Here is a 21735-nt window from a genome sequence, read left to right as displayed (position 1 = left end):
GGGGGGAGGACGGCTTCCTCATCCCTGGAGGCTGAATCGCCAAAGAGGGGGAAAGGTTCCCTCTCGGAGGCGTCCACCACAGCTGCCAATAGCAGCCCGGAGTGGGATCCTAGGGCCCAGCCCCTGGTAAAATCGTGTGTACACGAAATCCGAACATGCCTACGCGCCCGGGGTTACTGGGGAGCAGTAGTTTAACTGTTGACATACTTTGTGCAGCCCGACAAGGTCTCGCACCGAACAGTCCTCCTCGGAGGATTCGCTGAGCTCAGATGCCGTGGAGAGCAAGACGCCTCTAGAGGCCCCTTCCCTGAAGCGTAGGCGCGACACCGAGGTGTCGTCTCAGTGGGGCCTGGACCAGGGAGGGCATATCTCTGGTGCGAGATACACGGGAGCAACGGTTCCCATGAACGTCGACGGCGAGGGCGATCTTAAATTCGGCCCGCAGCCGGACACGGTCCTGGAGACCTTTAAAGCTCCAGGATTGGGCGAGCAGCCCCCCTTGACGGAGGGAGGCAAGCCCGCTCCGCCAGCGACCTCTGTCCAAGCAGAGTTGCCGGGCGGTCTATCGACAGCGCTAAAGAGTGCGTCCATCGTCGATGAACATCGCGCCCTCATGGGTGCGGTGATTGAAAAGATTTAGTCCACTGAGAGCGGACTAAATGAATCCTGTCTTAGCCATATAAAAGGCTTTGAGGTATGTTTTTATAAATCTTTGGAAGATTGTCATAGTATGAGTGGTAGCCCCTGATGCACTGTCCGGTGAAAGAGGGAGAGAGAGAGAGAGCCGGACAGGGGATGATCTTTCCGCTTCGCAGGAGACTCAGTTAATGACATGTATCTCTTTGTTTGAAAACAGGCGTCTGTAGCGATGACTGCTTCTCATAATGCAGAAGTGTACGGACTAAAGTAGAGTCTGGAACGGGCCAAAGAAGAACTTGGCCGCGTGAAGAAGCAGTTGGACGACAAGCAAGGTGTCGGATTTCGGGTTCCGGCAGACCCTTGAGGTTCAAACACTGGGGTGCGCACGGAGATTTCGCCCTCTACCTACCTGCTCCTCGCCGACTTGCTAGGATCTAAACTACGAAAGGAACAACACAAGAGACACAGAGTTTATACTGGTTCAGGCCACCATTGAGGTGTAATACCCTACTCCAGTGTGTGGTGTGGTGGATTGCCTCTTGGGCTGTTGATGAACAATACAAGGAAGAACAACCTCGCGAGGGTCTGTTCTTGGCTGGTGCGATGAACTGCTAGGAGGAGTTCAGTCGCTCTCTCTACTGGTTTCCTGGTGAGGATTCTCTCTATCTTGTGGATTCTTGATACCTATACCCTGGGGGGTGGCTAGTCCTATTTATAGGCAAAGGCCATGGTCCTCTTCCCAAATATTGAGCGGGAAGGGCGCCAACAATTGTCCATTTTGAAGGGGAACATTGGGTACACTTATCCTGACTAAAGTTGGTCCTCGCCTGTCAAAGGCTCTGGTGATGACGCCTGCTTGGGATCCACAATGACTTCCTTCCTGCCGTTCGGCTGGTCTTGGTCTTGTTGCACCGAAACGGATGCCTTTGCTTGATGCTCTCGCCTGCCCTTGCTCCCTTTGCACCAAAGAGGAAAGGAGGACACTGCGCGGGCTGGCGCCCGACTGGCGCCCTTGGTCGTCATGGCTTGCGTCATGGGCACCTCGCGAGGTACCCTGCCTTGATCTCTCCGCCTCCTCGCGAGCTAGCCTGATGAGGCCGTGCCTGAGGAAGCTCCTTGTCGTCCGCCCCGCGAGGCTTGGCCCCTCGCGAGGGTCTTGAGCTTGTGTTGATGAAGATGGGCCGTGCTGGGCCCCCCTTTGAGCCACGCCGCAGGCAGCAGGCAGGCTAGTCTGGGGACCCCCGTTCCCAGAACACCGACAGTAGCCCCCGGGCCCAAGGCGCGCCCGGACTTGGCCGAGCAGAGAGGCGAAAGGGCAAGTGCGAAGCGCCGCGGGCCCTAACAGCCTGCGGCCTTGGGCGCTGCATGGCGGTTGATTGGACGTGGGCGCCTCAGCAACCGCGTGAGTTGATAAAGGAGCGGTATCTGTCTAGGCTTTGCCTCCTTTGCTTTCTCCGGTTGCTGCTCAGATCCCCTTTCTTGCGCCTCTCCTTCCTGCCTCCGAAATCTTCAGATCTACTCCGACCACGCACCCTAGCAAGACATGGCGCCTCACCAGGCCACGGCCGGAGCTTGGTATTCGTCCGCCATGGACTCGCCGAACGTGTCGGAGGCGAGCCTTGCCCGGGTGCGCCAGATGGCGGCGACGTAGGGCATCAACGGGGCGAAGGTGTTCAAGGCCGGCTCTGCCCTCCCTGAGGGCCAAGGGAGCACCTTCTATCCGCTCTTTGTGAGCGTCATTGTTGCCGGTCTGGTGCCTCCCTTTTCTGAGTTCTTCTTCTCTGTCCTCCGCCATTACAAGCTTCAAGCTCTGCATCTCCACCCCAACTCTGTCCTTCTTCTGGCAATCTTCGCCTACTATTGCGAGGCTCACGTAGGGGTGAAGCCCTTAGTGGCCTTGCTACGCAACTACTTCTCCCTCCGGACCTCTCGTGGTCCCGTCTCTGCGTGCACGAGCTTCGTCACATACGGTAGTTCCATCGCCATTTCGAACCCTGGGAAGAGGATTGAGGGCTTCAGGAGTAAGTGGGTCTTGGTAGATGCTGGGTGCATCCACCCTCGGCTGTTCTTGCCCACGGGGCACCCCTCGAGCTTCGACGACTGGTCTCTAGTGGAGGTTGTGGACCCCCGCGCGAGGCTGGTGTTGGAGAAGATGGACGCGGATCTGAGGCCGGCCAGCATGGCGGCGGCGAAGCTGACTGGCGCATCACTGCTGAGGGAATTCCTGGAGCACCAGCTGGCCCCGCTTCGTCAGTACCCACTTCCGATGTGGAGGCCCCACCCGAGCCCCGCGGTCTTGGCCGACGAGGATCTGGCTGCGGTTCTCCAGTCTTTGGTCGGGGGCGATGTGGCGAGGTTGGAGGGCGCTCCTACGCCCCTGTTCCTCCGCGAGGACTGGGAGCAGGTAGTGGAGTCCATGCCCGTCTTCAACGGGGACGGACCCGTGCCCGCGGAGGCTCCCGAGGACCCGGTGGACGTGTCCTCCGGCGACTCCAGCGAAGAGAAGGAAGAAGGGGAGCGGGAAAAAGGGTCTGACTCCGAGGCGACCGACGGAGAGTCGAGGGCTCCCCCCCTCGGCGCAAGTCCTGTGCTCTCCGCCTCTCTCTGAGTGATGACGATGAAGATGATGACGAGCAGGGCGGTGGGAGCCTGCCCCCGATCCCGAAGAAGGACAGGACCGGGCTGATCCCCCGCGGGTCTGCCCCGGCCCCGAGGCGATCCGTGGATGCGCCTCCTGCTCCCGAGCTCCTTGAGGCTGATCCTTGCAACCGGCTCTCGGGCTTCAAGTACGGCCGGAGGCTGCTCGAGCTCGCGAGCGACGACCTATAAGTGCTTGATTCCTGTCTCATTTCTTGTTCTGTTGCCGAGGCTTGACGTTCGTATCTCCCGGCTAGGCTGGCGCCCGCGGCAAAGAAGTGGAAGGGAGCTCCTGAGGTTCCATCCGGGGCTGCGCCTCTGCCCGCAAAAGAAGGTGACCGTGACGCACGGGCCTCTCCTGCCCGGGCGTCCTCGCGAGGCCTGGCTGAGCCGGCTGGGGCGAGCTCAGCCCCCATGGCCCAAGCGACTCCCGAGGTGCCCTTGCCTGATGCCGCCACCACAGCCGTTGGGGCGCAGCAGGCTCCACCTCAGGATACTGTGGTCACGCTGCCGTCTTCTCCTCTTACTGCACCGACTGCTGTTTCCCCGACTCCTCCTACTGTTCTGGATCGTACTGCTGCCGAACTGGACCGTCTGCAGCAGGATCTTCTGGGCGCTGACCCTCGTTTAGTGGCCGGGCGTCTGGAGCTGGCTTCTGGCTGGATTCGCTCCGACGCTTTGATTCGGGCGGCACTGGTCCAGGCCTCGACGGCTTGCGACGAGGAGAAGCAGGCCGTCCTTGGCGCGAAGGCTGCTCGCGACGCCGCCTTGGGGGAGGTGGCTAATGTCCGAGGCCGCTGTAAGGTGCTGGAGAGCGAGCTGCAGGGCCTGCGGGACCAGCTCGCCGAGGAGACCCGCCTTCGCCAAGAGCAGGAGGAAGGCATGAAGGCTCGCGAGGCGGCCGTCAAGGACCGGGACGCCAAGCTCAAGAAGCGCCGTGACCGCCTAGGCGCGCTGGAGCAAGAGTTGGAGGCGAGGAAGGTCGAGCTGGACGGCAAGGCACGGGTTCTTGCCGAGGATTGCGTGGCCTTCGCGGAGATGGAGGAGAAGGCTTGCACCTCACTGAAGACGCTTTATGACAGCGGCCTGGAGAGCCCGCTGGGCGACGACGAGGACGGCCCCGCCAAGCTGCTTCCCTTCCTGGTTCGTGCTCTTGAAGATGTCACCCTTGGCCTTGGCCCTACGGCTGAGGCCGAGGCGCGTGCCTTGTCTTCTGCAGCGCTGACGCGGGTCCTTACCCACATCTATCTTCGTGACCCCAACGTCAACCTCGACAGCCTGCTGGAGCCAGCGAGCGGCGAGCTTGCCGCTGCCGCTGCTGAGGCCGTGAAGGGTCGTGCGGAGGCTCTGCTGGGGAAGTTCCGGTCCTTCAGCACCAAGCCGAAGCGGGGTGCTGCCGGCCCTGCAGCTCCACAAGGCGAACCCGCTCCGCGCAGCTCCACCGCCGGCAAGTGACTCCGTCGTGGCTCCCGTCCTGCTTTTAATTCCTGCACATGTACCATGCCTCGGGGAGGCGTTAAAACTTGCATTTGGTGTTGTGATAACAGTATGGACTGTAATATTTGCTTTTGAATTCCTTGAAATTTGTGCTATTTCCTTCCTACTTGCTTATGTTCTACACCGGCAGAGCCCGGCCCCGCGCATACCTCAGCCGCCATTAGCCCCGACCGGAAACCAGGACGGGACCAAGGAGTGAGGGGCTACGTGACAAGTTAGGCTCCTGAGTCGCGATGCTCAGGAGTCCCCCTTGGCGCTCGAACAGCAAGTAGGGAGGTGAGATGTGGGTGTGACTCCTTAGGGAGGTGAGATGCGGGTGGATCTACCGTTCTATGTCTGCAGAGCCCGGCCCCGCGCATACCTCAACCGCCGTTAGCCTTTCGGAACTAAGGAGTGAGGGGCTATGTGACCAGTTAGGCTCCTAAGTCGCGATGCTCAGGAGTCCCCCTTGACGCTCAAGCGGCCTTCGTACCTTGGCTCCACTCGGGGAGGGACGTGCGATGAACCAGGCCCGGGGGGCCTGGCTGGGTGGCGTGCGTCTGGGCGTGACCCAGGCGCAGCCCCCGTGCCCAGCCCCCTCGCGCGGCACTCCCGAGGGGAGGCGTTGCGATGAGGCTAGACACTGAGCTCTGGGCTCCCTGAGGTTGATGCGGCCCGGGGGCCACCCTCAGTTGTTTATCACCAACGCGGAGCATAGCGCTTCCATATGTGTACGGGCATAGCCGCCCCTCGGCAGTGTCATCAGCCAGCGCGGAGCATGGTGCTTCCACTGGTGCGTGGGAGGGGGATCCCCTCCAGGAGGAGCCCCCGGGGCGTGTACAGCCCCGCCCTGACACGTGGCTGGCACGGTAGGGCCTGACGAGGTGTATCTGGGCACCTGTGAGCCAGCGCGGGACTCACGGGGCCCTACCTCAAGGCGCGTTGCGCCTGGCACTGGGCCTTATCTTTGGGTGTGTTCCTGCAAATTTGGTTAGATGTCAAAGCTCTACGTCCTCGGGTCCCGGCCCTCGAGCTGGTCTCAGCCGTCGCTGGTATGCTAGGTCGCGGTGCCGTGGACAAGGCCAGAGGGTGAGGGCTGGAGAGCCGGTAGGAGCCCTGAGTCGCGATGCTCAGGTACCCCCCCCTTTAACGTGCAATCTTGGTTAGATGTCGAAACTCTACGTCCTCGGGTCCCGGCCCTCGAGCTGGTCTCAGCCGTCGCTGGTATGCCAGGTCGCGATGCCGTGGACAAGGCTAGAGGGTGAGGGCTGGAGAGCCGGTAGGAGCCCTGAGTCACGATGCTCAGGTACCCCCCCCCCCTTTAACGCGCAAGCTGCCGACATCAAGGAAGAAAAGGTGCCACGGACAGGCACCAAATAACAAGCATGATGGGTCAAAAGCATGGCCCGAAGATAAACGCAAGAGGGGTACACGCCACTGGGTCTGACCCGAGCGACTTGGGGATAATGCAGCCCGAGGGGCGCCCCCAACAAAGTAAGCTAAAAACACGAGCAAAAGGGATACACGCCGCAGGGACGGACCCACGCGGCCTGGGAATGATGCAGCCCAGAGGGCGCTCCCAGCTGGAAACGAAACTTGAAAGATGTCACCTGATGATGTTGAAGACGAAGGGGTGTTGGTGTAGCAGACTCGGTGGGCTGCGGGAGCCGATCCTCACGAGCCCCCAGGCCCTGGGGCCTCGGGAGGCTCCGGAGGTGCTGGTGGCTCCTCGTGGACCATATCCATCTCCACCAGGGCTGTGGAACGCCTGACCTCTCGAGCCTCCAGGATGCCCCTCATGAGGCGCTGGTACGTGGCAGCCGCGTTCGGCAAGCCATAAGGCATGTAAACGTAGCTGTGGGGTGGACCTTCGCAGCGCCCCACTTGCGAGGGCCAGAGGCGCTCCTGACAGGCGGCTCAGTTGAGCCCTGGTATGTCGATGCAGACGCGCATCCCACCATCCTCGCCTGGATGGGGGGCCACAGCGGGTAAGCGGCGGCTGCCTCTCATGACTCTTGACTCCTGTAGCTCCCGAATGGCCTTGCTGACGAACTCCTAAGGGTTTGGCCCTCCTTGCCTTGCTCCTTCTTGAGGGAACGTGCTTCGAAACACGCCTCCAAGTGGTGCCCAAGCGCCTCCCTCGTGACCTTGGCGAGGTCGGCGGCCCTCCAGGGGAGAGCCCCCGAGCCCTACCTGAGGAGGGCGCTGGGCGCGCTTCCTTATGCGATGGAAGGAGGTTCCCCTGGGCAGGCGCGGGCCCTGAGGGGCCTGCCTCCTGAGGGGCCGGGCCGGGCGATGTCTTCTTCTTCTTGGGGGCGGCCTCGGAAAGCCTCCTGCTTCCGCGATCCGGGTCTTCCAGTGATGCGGCCTGGAAGGCTCATTCTAGGGAGCACACTGCGTCTTTATCTTCGCAGGGCACCGTGATGACTCCGCCACTTCCTGGCATCTTTAGGACGTTGTAGCCGTGGTAGGTTACGGCCATGAACTTGGCCAGCGCTGGGTACCCGAGGATGGCATTGTGCGGCAGGCGAATGTGGGCGACGTCGAAGTCGATGAGCTCGATGCGGTAGTTGTCGCGCGCCCCGAAGGTGACAGGGAAGCGGACCTGCCCAATCGAGACCGTGGAGCCGTCGGTGACTCCGGAGAAAGGCTTGGTTGGCTAAAGCTGATTGTAGGGCACCTGGAGATTGTTGAATGTTTCCACGGACAGGATGTTGAGCCCTGCCCCGCCATCGATGAGGGTCCTGGTGACTAGCGCATTGCTGATGATTGGGGAACAAAGCATTGGGAGGACCCCGGCTATGGCCGCGCACTTGAGCTGATCCGCTGAGCTGAACGTGATGGTGCACGCCGACCACCTGAGAGGGCGCGTGGCCTCGAGCTTGGGGAGGACTGCATTTACTTCGCGGGCGAACTGCTTGAAGATGCGTTGAGAGGCTGGGGCTTGAGCTCCGCCCAGGATGCAGGCGATCACACGTGGTTTCTGGAAGCCCCCAGCCCCCTCGTCCTGATGACGGTCCTCATTTCTCCTTGGCTGTGGCGGCAGTGGAGGGAGGCCTGCGTTGCCCTGCGGGCGATCCTCGCGAGGCTGATCCCTCCAGTCTCCCTCGCGAGGCGGGTCCTGCCAGCGATCCTTGCGAGGTTGGTCGCGCCACCCTTGGCGAGGGCCGCGGTCTTCCCAGCGTCCTGTGTTCCTTCCTCCTCCTCGAACGTAGCCCCGGTAGCTGCGGTCGGGATGTCGGCTGATCCTTCCTTCACGCACGGCTCGGAGTTCTTGGCATTCATTGGTGTTGTGGGTGTGGAGGTCATGGTACACGCAGTACCGACTGCCCTTGGAAGGTTCGGGCTGATCTCTGCCCCGCTTGGTGTCTGGTTCTGCCGCGAGCACGACAGCCCCCTTGCGCTTCACATCCTTGGCCTTGGGTTTCTTCTCTTCTGGGTCTGCGGCAGGCAGCTCGAGGAGGGAGAGACGCCCTTCCTCAGCCCTGGCACACTTGGTTGCCAAGTTGAACAGCTCCAAGGAAGTGCACAGGTCTTCATGCATCGCCAGCTCCTCCTTCATCTTGACATCGCGCACACCGTCGGAGAAGGCTGAGATGATGGCCTCCTCGGTCACCTTGGGAATCTTGAGGCGTGCATTGTTGAAGCGCTGGATGTACTTTTGCAGGGTTTCCCCTGGTTGCTGCTTGATACGGCGCATGTCGCTCATGGCAGGTGGCCGGTCATGAGTACCCTGGAAGTTGGTGATGAAGCGGGTGCGCATCTCGTCCCAGGAGGAGATCGTGCCTGGAGTCAGGTTCAGGAGCCAGGTGCGGGCCCCGTCCTTGAGCGCCATGGGAAACCAGTTTGCCATGACCTTCTCGTCTCCGTTGGCAGCCTCGATGCCCAGCTCGTAGAGCTGGAGGAACTCTGCGGGGTCAGCCGTACCGTCATAGCGAGGAGGCAGGTCTGGCTTGAACTTGCCGGGCCACGCGACGCTGCGCAGCTCGGCGGTGAAGGCGCGGCAGCCCGCTGTGGCCACGGGAGGCCTTGTGTGTCGAACAGCTTGGTCCTGCGGGTCCCCATGCGCTGCAGCTGGGAGCAGCGCGGGGTCTTGACGTGCTGGAGCAGGAGCATGTTCACGACGAGCCGGAGCAGGGAGCGCTCGGGTAGCTTCTCATGGGCGAGGGACTTCTTGGCAGCTCTGCTCTTGCCGCGCTGGCGCCTAACGGAGCGGGTTCCGCCCAGGGGCCACGCGCCTTGGGGCCAGGGCGCCTTCTTGAGGGGGAGGCGGCTGAGGCGCCCCCGGAGCTTCGTCGCCCGTGCAGGGCGGGGTGCGGTGCAGCGGGACGGACGGCGCTGGAGAGCCCCTGCGCACGGACGAGCTCGGCGATGCAGTCGAGCCATTCTTCATAGACGTCGTCGACGGGACTGTAGCGCAGGAGCTCGTTTGCCGCGATGAGCGCAGCCTGAGCCTCCATGGGCGCGTGGAATGCGCGAGACGAAGAACCAGTTGGGGTGAGCGAGGGGGTAGCAGTGCGGCCGTCTTGCCTCACAAAGGGATGGTGGGACGATGCTTGCTGCTCGTTCCCCGCCGGGCCGGTGGCGGCGTTGACGGCAGGTGACGGGGAACGACGAGGGCGCCCGCCGACGGGAGCCGTCTGGGCGACACGGGAAGCAAGGGCGGCTCGGCGCTCGGCGCGGGCCCGACGGGCATCAGACATGGATGCGATGGTCGGAGAAGAATAGGGCGACGGAAGACGAATTCCGGCACACCCCTACCTGGCGCGCCAAATGTCGGATTTCGGGTTCCGGCAGACCCTTAAGGTTCGAACACTGGGGTGCACGTGGAGATTTCGCCCTCTACCTACCTGCTCCTCGCCGACTCGCTAGGATCCAAACTACGAAAGGAACAACACAAGAGACACAGAGTTTATAATTGTTCAGGCCACCATTGCGGTGTAATACCCTACTCCAGTGTGTGGTGTGGTGGATTGCCTCTTGGGCTGTTGATGAGCAATACAAGGAAGAACAGCCTCGCGAGGGTCTGTTCTTGGCTGGTGCGATGAACTGCTAGGAGGAGTTCAGTCGCTCTCTCTACTGGTTTTCTGGTGAGGATTCTCTCTATCTTGTGGATTCTCGATGCCTCTACCCTGGGGGGTGGCTAGTCCTATTTATAGGCAAAGGCCATGGGCCTCTTCCCAAATATTGAGCGGGAAGGGCGCCAACAATTGGCCATTTTGAAGGGGAACATCGGGTACACTTATCCTGACTACAGTTGGTCCTCGCCTGTCAAAGGCTCTGGTGATGACGCCTGCTTGGGCTCCACAATGACTTCCTTCCTGCCGTTGGGCTGGTCTTGGTCTTGTTGCACCGAAATGGATGCCTTTGCTTGATGCTCTCGCCTGCGCTTGCTCCCTTTGCACCAAAGAGGAAAGGAGGACACTACGCGGGCTGGCGCCCGACTGGCGCCCTTGGTCGTCATGGCTTGCGTCATGGGCACCTCGCGAGGTACCCTGCCTTGATATCTCCGCCTCCTCGCGAGCTAGCCTGATGAGGCCGTGCCTGAGGAAGCTCCTTGTCGTCCGCCCCGCGAGGCTTGGCCCCTCGCGAGGGTCTTGAGCTTGTGTTGATGAAGATGGGCCGTGCTGGGGCCCCCTTTGAGCCACGCCGCAGGCCGCAGGCAGGCTAGTTTGGGGACCCCCGTTCCCAGAACACCGACACAAGGTATGTCGAAACTTTTTGCTAAGTTGAGGACGAATTAGTAGTTGTGCCTGATGAAAATATTTGTATTGTATGCTCTAGGGGCGAGTACCGAAATTGAGGCACGGAAGAAGGCCGTGGCCGAAGCCGACAAGAAGGCCGCCGCCGAGCAGGCTTTACGCGAGAAGCACGAGGTCAGGGTCATTGAAGCCGAGCAAGAGCTCCAGGAGGCCGTGAAGAAAAGCGAGATCTTGGAGCAGAGTCTAGCAGGGAAAGAATCCGAACTTGCAAAAGCTCTCCAAGCCGCAGATGATGCTCGAGAAGAAGCCCGAGGTGCTCCGAAGGACATTCAGGAGGCACGAAAGGTTGCGGCTGGTAAGGCCTTTTGTACTCAAAGCAATTTTTACATAGTAATGGGAGGAACTCTAAGCGACAAGCTAAATTCTTATTTCTCCAGGGGTGTTTGCGGACCTGCCGTGCAGCATATCTGATGCTTCCCAACTCTACCGAGCTGAGGAGAAGAAGTATGCGGAGAAGCATTTCTAGTCGCAGTATTTGGCGCCGAATCATCCGGTGCCCTTTATCGACCAGCTGAAGCAGCTGGTCGCACCAGGCGGCCGAACTAGCCATGAAGGACTTAGTTGTCCGGCTATGGCCCGCGAAGCCAATTCCAAGCAGTTACTTCGGACTCGTGAAGCGGATTGTTGGTGCTTGCCCTCGGCTCGAAGTCATTAAGTGATCGGTCTATATAGAGGGTGCATGCATGGCGTTTGCCCGTGCAAAGGTGCACTGGGGGAAGCTTGATGCTGAGAAGCTGATGACTGAGGGACCACCGGAGGGTAAGGAGCATCGCAAGCCCGAATTATACTATGAAGGTGCCCTGAAAGGAGCCCGCCTTGTGGGGGATCAGTGTACCAAAGACACTATATTTCCCTGAAGGCAGTCATGCTGTCCTTTGTAATGCGGGATAATGGCACTGTTATTGTGCATTGCCTGTTATACGAACATTTTTTCCTTCCTGTGCGGCCGTTTAGTGTATGTAGATCCTGAGAGTTGGCTAGTCGTCGGCTTCTGCCCCCACGTAGGAAGTATGGGGGTGTTCGGGACATACCTGAACACTCTTTATCCCATTTTTGGGTCCTTAAAGGGGGTGTTCATCACCGCAAACTAGGCAATCAGACTATAGGGCTTTATCACTCTCACTCAGCCATAGGAATTCGAGTATGGTAGGCGCAGCCCCTGGTGTTCGGAAGATCGTATGAGGGGCTCTAACGGCGCCTGATCGGAAAACCAATCCGCCGCACTTTGCATTTGTTATGGCATTATGCGGAATAAATCTTTAAAGATTTTACAATCTCTCGAACAGCTCACCAGCTCTCGCTATATCATGACAGTCAGTTTTTGGCTTTCTCTACTGAGGTGCTCGTCCAGAAGAACCGGGACACAATCGCAGTAGTTCTCCCAGCGCTACCTTAGCCGATGGAGCAGAACGTAAGGTACCAAAACATGGGAGCCGGGCAAACCCAACTAATGACCCAAGACTTGATTCAGAGCTGATGCATATAGTGCTATAAGTTCGGGGTGCCGAGCGACCGAGAAGGTGGCCGGACTTTGTTGCCATATTATGAGTATTATTAAGCCCCTGGCATAGTGGGGCATGACACTATGTGCGGGTGCCGCTAAGACGGAAAAAAAGGCGTCAGTGAGGGACGACGACCGGTAAGTGTTATTTTAAGTCTACGTATTGTAGTAGAGTGACATGTCTATGCGTATGAGTGCGGTTTATGCTTATAAAAAGAGGTGTGCTGGCAGAACCTGTCGTGGCTGGACTGGAGGAGGTTCTGTGCGGATCCAAAGTGTATCGGGACTGTCTCCTTGGGGGGGGGGGGTACTTATGTGTTCGCGCCTTGTGCGTCCAAGCTGATTCCATGTTGCCAGTCCTATTCTGCGCAAAAGTCAGTCTGTAAAGACAAATGCTTAGAGGCAGTTGCATGTCATATGGTGGTTGAACCGCGAGTGCCTGATCAGAGCCTGGTCAAGCCAGGTTATCATGCCATAAAGTAGCTCGGACTCTTCTGTTGGTGTCCGGGTGGTTGGCTGCCGAATCGAAGTTTGATAAACGGGCGCAACTCCCTATCTCAGCGGCGGTATAATTTCCACTCTTAGGGTGGAGTTCGGCCTTGCTCATAATTGTGACCATGTCACGTGGGTTTGGCCTGATGTTGTACCATGTTGAGTCTAGCCAACGCGGTTCGTCCCAATAGTATATTGTAGTTACTATATAAGGGGACAATGCTGAAGATTTATTCTTCAGCATGGTATTTGTTTGGTTATCCGAAGACAACCTCCAGGGTGGTGGGCCTGTAAAACTTTGCCTTTGCACCTGGGATGGCATCTTTTAGAAGATGTTATTAATGAGTTTGATCCTCGAGCGGTCAATACCTATCTGGCAAATTTTGTCCTGGTGCAGCGAGTTTGGGCTGCTGTTTATGCCCATAGGGGCTCATCTGAGATGGGACCCACAAACTATTGGGTCGATGGTAAGCGCAATTGAATTGCTATGGTTGATGTTGTCCGGATGGTCGATGTGATCGGAGATGATCGACCGTATTTTTGTACTGCGGAGGATCTTCCTTTGATCTCGCCATGTCTGGTGGGCTTCTCGTTGTTTGAGACTTCCCTTCATTGTTTCCGGCGCATGACCGACCGTTTTGTCTTGAGGATTCGACATTCTCTATTGGTATGCTTGGCCGCCCTTCTAGGGGTACCATGAATTTCACATGGTTGGTCGAGTATGCTGCTCGGGCCGGATGGGCTTGAGCTGTTCTTTTTCCGCTGACTGGACTAGGGGCCGCTGAATTCGGCACCAACTCCCTTGTCTTGGTCGTCATCATTATTTTTGTGACGCTTATGACTGTTGCATCGAGGTTTGTGGATGCTGCCTCGCGTTTCCTGCGTATTGCCCCGGACCGTGATGCATTGGCATCGGGGTGTAGGCTTTAGGTCCTCCTTCTTAGGTTGAGGTAGCGAATTGTGCTTTGTATACCCTTTGGCGGGGCGGTCGAGTCTGTATTCCTCGGTTGCCAGGACCTTGGTCAATCTGTCTGTGAGCAAATCATGGTCAGCTTTGAGCTACTTCTGCTTCTTTTTCAGGCTTTTCGCCGTGGCCATAAGCCGTCGCTTAAAGGGAAATTGCTCTACGGGATCCTCAGGCATGCTGAATTCATCGTCGCTGAGGCTCACCTCGTCTTCGGAGGGGGGCATGTAGTTGTCCTCCTCTAAGTATCCGTCCGTCACCTGTCCGACCTGCCCGAAGGTAGGCTGATCGGGATTGTATTCATCTTCGGCACCGTCTGGATTGTTTTTGACTCCTATGCCAGTATTGTTGTGGCGGGGCTTGGAGCGGCGCTGATGACGCCCGTACTTTGCCTTCTTCCTTGAGGGGCTATCCTCCATTGCCTCCTCGCCATTGGTTTCTTTGGGGGTGTCCACCATATATATATCATACGAAGAGGTGGCTGTCCAGCGCCCCGTGGGCGGTGGTTCCTGTTCTTCTCCTACATCATCGTCCACACCGTTGATGTCCTCAAAGTCGAAGTCAAGCACGTCGGTCAAATCATTGATCATGGCAATGAAGTGGGTGGTGGGTGGGCAGCGAATTCCCTCGTGGCCTGCTTCCCACTCGAGCCGGACATAGTTTGGCCAAGAGTCTCCTGACAAAGAGAGAGAGACTTTAACGAGTTCAGCATGTCGCCAAAGGGCGACTGCTGGAAGATATCCACAACGGTGAACTCCATTACCGGAGCCCAACCAAATTCGGCAGGCTCGGGAATGCACGGACTGGAACCTACAGCCGGACACGAGTCTGGGTCTGGTGTCACAGGATCCCTTGGGGGTGAAGCCGGTGCTCGGCTCTACCTCCGATGAGTGTGCGGCCTCCGGGGCGGCTCCATCCACCCATCCTCGGATGACGCGATCTGCCCTGGATTTAGGTCCGGAGCTCCTGCAGGTGCGATATCCCGAGTATTGTCCGACAGCAGGTCTAAGCCGTGCTCGTCGTGACTATTCAGCGCTCCTGGCATAGGCCCGGATCCGTCGAAGATCAAGTCTCCGCGGATATCGGCCGTGTAGTTCAAGTTTCCGAACCTGACCTGATGGCCAGGGGCATAGCTGTCGACCTGCTCCAGATGGCCAAACGAATTGGCCCACAGTGCGAAGCCGCCGAACACGAAGATCTGTCCGGGGAGAAAAATCTCACCCTGGACCGCGTTGTTGTTGATGATTGAAGGAGCCATTGAGCCTTGCAGCGACGACACAGAGGAACTCTCAATGAAAGCACCAATGTCGGTGTCAAAACCGGCGGATCTCGGGTAGGGGGTCCCGATCTGTGCGTCTAAGGCTAATGGTAACAGGAGGCAAGGGACACGATGTTTTACCCAGGTTCGGCCCCTCTCGATGGAGGTAAAACCCTACTTCCTGCTTGATTGATCTTGATGATATGAGTATTACAAGAGTTGATCTACCACGAGATCGTAGAGGCTAAACCCTATAAGCTAGCCTATGATGATTATGATTGTGTCTCTAAGGACTAAACCCTCCGGTCTATATAGACACCGGAGGGGGCTAGGGTTTAAACAGAGTCGGTTACAAAGAAGGAAATCTAATATCCGGATCGCCAAGCTTGTCTTCCACGCAAAGTAGAGTCCCATCCGGACATGGGGCGAAGTCTTGAGTCTTCTATCCTCATGGTCCAATAGTCCGGCCAAAGTATATAGTCCGGCTGTCCGGATACCCCCTAATCTAGGACTCCCTTAGCTGCACCGTCAAGAAGAAGGACGAGATTGTGCGCACTGCCAAAGGCTCATCCAACAGCTGACGCCAAGGCGAGCTGCTTTCAAGAACGTCAAGACCATTGCTGAATGCCTCGCTGATGAGCTGATCAATGCTGCCAAAGGCTCATTCAACAGCTAGTGCCAAGGCGAACTGCTTTCAGGAATGTCAAGGCCATTGCTGAGTGCCTCGCTGATGAGCTGATCAATGCTGCTCAAGGCTTGTCCAACAGGTCGACTGCGGCCTCTCCCTCAGAAGCTGCAACGAGAATACAAAAACCAATCTGAGGGAAGAACGAGTTCCGCTCGAAGACAAACACAACATATTCAAAGATAAGCCAAGTTCAGATAGATCCAAAGGTTTCTAACCGCGTATTAAAAGTACTCGGGCGTTAGGCCCGAAGGAGTTTCAACGATTACAAAATCACACGGCATTCCGAGGGAAATGAGGCTGAAGCATAATGTTTTTTCAATCACTCGGCGGGAGAAGGGTTGGCTGGATCGCAGAAGCTGTCAAAGTCAATGCTGTCAGCGATACGAGTGGCTGCCTCAAGGAAGGTGTCCATGAAGGACTGGAAGGTGTGCTTCTTAGTATTCACAACCTTGAGGGCCGCCAACTTGTCTTCTCTGGCCTCCTTGTAGTGCACTCGAACCAATGACAGGGCGACATCAGCGCCAATGCGAGCGGACGACTTCTTCCACTCCTGCACTCGACCAGGAATCTGATTGAGTCGAGTCATCAGCGACTTGAGGTCTTGAGAAAGTTCCGCCTGAGGCCAGAGTTCAGCGTCCACCTGGGTCATTGCTGCCTTCAGTCGAGCCAGATAGGCAACGACGCCGTCCAAGCGTGATTCCAACCGCAGCAAGTTCATCGCAATATCATCTTTCACAGGGCAATTGATGCGGTCGAGACCTGTCTCGACCTGCCCGGCTTCAGCTTCAAAATCCTGACAAAGTTCTGCTCCATCATGAACAATAGTGAGTCGACAATATTACAACATACTTCAATCAACGACAATTAACCAGTCGAGCAGCTTTATCTTCAAGCTTCAGAACTAGTTTTGCGGCAAGTTGTCCCAGATAGGACTCTAGCTTGCCTGTCTTGGCTCTGAGGTGTCCTACTTCAGCTGCTCGACTTCCCGATTGGCTTCCGAGGTGGCGGTCTTCAGCTTCACGTTCTCCTCTTCCAACTTACCGACTGAAGCCAGCTTCTTGTCCGCAAGCGTTGTCTTCTCACGTTCTTCCTTCTGAGCAGCAGCAAGGTCCTGGTCCTTCTTCTCCAAAGCTTCCTTCATTATCTCTAAAGAAACAACACTCTTCAGACGAGCCTGAAGTTGATGGTTTTCACTATGCACATCTGCTTGTGTGAAGTCACTTGGTTCAAAGAGACTGGAAGAAAAAAACAGTGAAAGACGCGAGCTACTAGGTGGTCAGGAGTCGATTGGTTACCTCCCATGATAGTCGTTTCTTCTTGAGCAGTCTTGAGGTTCTTCTTCGCGAGTTCAAGATCAAGTTCAACGCTGATGTGCTTCTTCTTCAACTCAGAAAGCCGAGCTCCAGGATCACAAGACCTCTCCAGCCAACAAGAGAGAGATATCAGTCGACAGAAATAAAAGACAATCACAGTGAAAAGTTACTCTAAGACTACAGCTGAATTAGATATTCAATAGTAGTCTCGGGGACTACACCCAGTGGGTGCACTTAGGATGCCCCCACTGGTTTAGATCAACACTCAACATGGTCTGCCCAGCATGAGTCAAAAAAAGAGAAGATTGTAAGACCTCAGCCGACTGCCAGCAGTCGACCGTGGTCTCGGGGACTACACTCAGTGGGTGCACTTGGCGTGCCTCCACTGGTCCGGACATATTACTAAGACTCAGCATGAGTTGAGTGAAGTGGAAGATTTCCTAAACTCTAAACACAGGCACACCCCAGTGGGTGATCGGATATAAAACAACATTCAAAAGTTCAGTCAGAGTTTGCTGACCTTAACATTGGTATGCAGGGCGGTGCTGGCGTTATAAGCCACCTGACTGGCCTCGTGCATCACCTTCACCTGCTCCATGACAAGGTTCACCTGGCGAAGAGCCTCCCTGGCAGCACTTGGCGAATCATCTGGGGTCTGATATGCAGTAAAGAGTGATGGCTCCAAGGCGGCCGAAGCAGCTACTGGGTCAGACGAGTGGAGTTGCACTGGAGCGTCGGTAACCGGAGCAGTCGACCCCGACGGATGATCAATTGTCAATGGGCTGGCAAATGTGATGTTGGTCCGAACCGGATCTCCGAAACGCTCGACCACCGCCTCAAGCACCGGCGTCGACTGAGGGACTTGAACTTCAAGCTTTCTCCTGCTCGAGCCCCCACCTCTCCTCCTCCTCTCCTGTAGAGGCACTTCTTCTTCTTCATCATCAGGAAGCACGACGACTTCTCGCGGAACTGCAGAGAGAGAGAAACATTGGAAATTCAGCCGACTGATAACCCACTCGACTAAATGAAGTCTGGTCGAACGGACTTACCAACTCGGGAAGTGGCCGCATCGTCGGTCTCCCCGTCTCCTGGAGCTTTGTCGATATCCATGTCAGTTGCAGCAGAGGTTGGGCTGGAAAGATGCATGATCCGTTTGGTCAGAACAAAAACTTCATTTGGCCTAGATAAATGAAAGCAAGATACTCACCTCGAAGCAACAGGGACGTCCATCTTGATCTGCGGCAAAGTCTTCCGAGTCTTTGGAGGAGCAACCTCGGGTTGCTTGGCGACCTTCTCTGTCGGCTCCGGAGTAGACTTCCGAGTGCGCTTTTGCGTGTGGGTACTTGGAGCCACACTCTTTCCGCGCCCGCCCGCCAGGTCATGGTGTTGCTTGGATCGGCGCTCGGAGCGCGACGGTGAGTCGACTTCTTCCTCGTCGTCCGACTCCTCGCTCTCCTCCTCCTCTTCTTCGTCCGAAGATTCCCATTCACCACTCTCCTCCGCACTGGCCTCTCCCTCCTGGTCCTGCTCCAGAGCTTGTTCACCGTTGGGCATCAAATACATTTCAGTGAAAACCTACAAGACAAAAAGTCGAGTAAAAGTCAGTCGACATCAAGTACAGTCGTAATGAGCATGCAAAGACAATTGGAATAAAGAACATACATTGTCGGACTGATTGTTGTCACTGAAGGGGATGACTCGCCTGGCTCCTCTGGGGTTGTCCTGGTTGCCTGTAATGCTCTTCAACCACATAGCCACGGTCTTGGGTGGCACTTCCTCGGGATGAACCCGAGCAGCGTCGTCAGACCCAGAGTACAGCCACATGGGATGGTCACGGGCCTGAAGAGGCTGGATACATCGACTGAGGAATACTTCCAGCAGGTCCATGCCAGTGACACCCTCATTAATCAGTTGGACCACTTTCTCAACCAACATCTTCGTCTCCACATTCTCAGCAGCAGTCACTTTCAGTGGAGAAGGAGTCTGGACACGGTCAAAAGTGAAGTGGGGAAGGCCAGTCGACTGACCTGGAGTTGGGATGTCCTGGCAGTAGAACCAGGTCGACTGACAACCTCTAACCGATTTAGGAGGAGTCATGGCAGGGAAAGAACTCCTCTGCCTCTTTTGGATACCCAAACCCCCACACATCTGGATGACATGGGTCTTCAAGTCACTCGCTTTCGCTTTCTTCACCGACTGGGAACGGATGGTGAAGATATGTTGGAAAAGGCCCCAGTGCGGTCGACACCCCAAAAAGTTTTCACACATCAACACAAACGCGGCAAGGTACGTGATGGTATTGGGAGAAAAATGGTGGAGTTGGGCACCGAAGAAATCCAGGAAGCCCCGGAAGAAGGGGTGCGGAGGGAGCGAAAAACCCCGGTCGATGTGGGTGGTGAGCAGTACACACTCACCCGATCGAGGCTGCGGCTCCGTCTCCCCCTTAGGCAGCCTTGCTACACCCTTGATGATCAGCCCGGACTCCGCCAGCTCGTCTAGATCTTCTTGCCGAAGCGAAGACCAGATACAATCGCCCTCGATCCAGCCTGGCAGCAGTCCCGCGCACGATGACGACCTCCGGTTCTGCTTCTTGCCTTTTGCCGCCCTCGTCGCCTTCTTCACGTGCTCCAGCGCCGCCGTCTTGTCCTTCACCATGGCGGCAGAGCGGCAGCGTCGAGAGCAGAAGAACTAGATGCGGTGGAGAAGCACAGGAAGAAGAAAGAGAAGTGGGCGTGCACTGTGCAGACGCCTCGGCCCCGTCGCCTTATAAAGGGCTGCTTCCGAGTGGCTGACGCGTGGGACCAGGCGGTCCTGTCAAATCCCGCAACAGTCGCGTGCAACGTACGTGGCGAAAAAGGTGGTGCAGAAATCGAGGCACTATTGTTTATCCGCACCGCTTACTTCGACACGCCCCGTCCCGCGCGCTTCCCCGAAATTTCGTATCCCGTGAAATCCGGGACACACTGCAATCAATCGCGCCAAAGATTTTGCACCCCAAGACAGCACTCGGCAGATGATGCTACAAGTTCAGTCGGCAACTTTCTGAATGGATCAAGGCGACTGAATCAATGCTGAAGTACCAACGTGAGTCTTCCATCTTGCGAAAAACACTCGCGAAGTGCAAAGCTCAGAACAAATCCAACTTCAACCTACTTTCCACTCGAACCTTAATCCATTCAGGGGCTACTGATGAGGATACAGACCTAGGGTAGGGTCATAGGCCTGACCTATACGTCCTACCCAAGGTCACTACCCTAGAAGATAAGATGTCCAAGTGGCAACGAAGAACCCCCAGTCAAAGGTGTCGAGTGCAATCCACTTGACCAATCATATCACTCGGATACCCCTCCTACTTGTTGTCACTCGACCATACAAGGAATCACTCGACCTACCGAAGATCAGGAGTCATTCAGCATTGCAAAGGTCAGGCGTTCACTCCGTAGTCTTTAAGGTCATTAATAGCACTTAAGACTGGTGTTATCAGTAACGCCCCTACTTTATGTACATTAAGCCCCTTGTAATGGAGGATGGCTGGGGTCCTGGCGCACTCTATATAAGCCACCCCCCTCCTCTTGGACAAGGGTTCGCACCCCCTGTAACATCACACACATATAATCCAGTCGACCGCCTCCGGGCACCGAGATGTAGGGCTATTACTTCCTCCGAGAAGGGCCTGAACTCGTAAATCTCGTGTGTACATCTTAACCATAGCTGAGATCTTGCCTCTCCATACATACCCCCCCCCTCTCTACTGTCAGTCTTAGAACCACGACATTCACCGATCACCAAAGTCTGAAACATATATTCACCTAACCGGATTTGAATCTCAGACAAAGATGTTGGGTTGAGTTGATCACACATTATGACTTAGGAATAAGTTACACCCCGGGAAAAGCCAATGTCATGGCTGATGCACTAAGTCGTAAATCTTATTGTAACAACCTGATGTTACAACAAAGTCAACCACTTCTCCATGAGGAATTTCAGAAACTTAACCTTCACATTGTTCCTCGAGGATTCCTTTCTACCTTGGTGGTGAAACCTACCCTTACGGATCAAATCATAGATGCCCAGAAGCGTGATAAAGGTATAACCCGCATCCAGGAGAACATTGCTAGCGGGGTTGCTAAATGTTTCTCTATGGATGACCGAGGTGTTGTTTTCTTTGAGAACCGCCTAGTGGTTCCCAAGAACCAGCATCTACGGTAGTTGATCCTCAAGGAGGCTCATGAATGTCCTCTCACAATTCATCCCGGTAGTACTAAGATGTATCAGGACCTACGCCAGAGGTTCTGGTGGACTAGGATGAAGAGAGAAATTGCTCAGTAAATTGCCAATTGCGACGTCTATCGTCGTGCTAAGGCAGAGCATCAACAACCTGCTGGTACCCTCCAACCTTTAGCTATTCCTGAATGGAAATGGGATAAAATTGGTATGGATTTCATCACCGGTTTTCCCGGAACCAAGAGACGGAATAATGCTATCTTCGTCGTCGTCGATCGTCTTTCCAAAGTAGCCCATTTCCTACCTGTTCGAGAGAGTATAACCGCTAGTTAGCTAGTAGATTTGTATATCTCTCGAATAGTGTCACTTCATGGTGTTCCATTGGAGATTAACTCAGATTGTGGAAGTCTCTTCACCTCTTGATTTTGGGAAAGTTTGCAAAATGATATGGGAACTCGTCTCTCCTTTAGCACCGCCTGCCACCCTCAATCAATTGGTCAAGTACAACGCGCCAACCAAATTTTGGAAGATATGCTCCGAGCTTCTATTATTTCATTCGGAATGGATTGGGAGAAATGCCTTCCATTTGCCGAATTTTCTTATAACAATAGCTATCAATCTAGATTGGGCAAAGCTCCTTTTTAAGTTCTCTATGGACGAAGGTGTCGAACGCCTCTTAACTGGTCAGAAACCGGGGAAAGACAATTCTTTGGCCCGGATATGATCCAGGAAGCAGAAGAGCAAGTTCGCATTGTTCGTGAAAAGTTGAAAACAACCCAAT

Source organism: Triticum dicoccoides, chromosome 7B (assembly GCF_002162155.2).
Source record: "Triticum dicoccoides isolate Atlit2015 ecotype Zavitan chromosome 7B, WEW_v2.0, whole genome shotgun sequence".
Taxonomy (NCBI): Eukaryota; Viridiplantae; Streptophyta; class Magnoliopsida; order Poales; family Poaceae; genus Triticum; species Triticum dicoccoides.
This window is presented reverse-complemented; position numbering follows the sequence as displayed.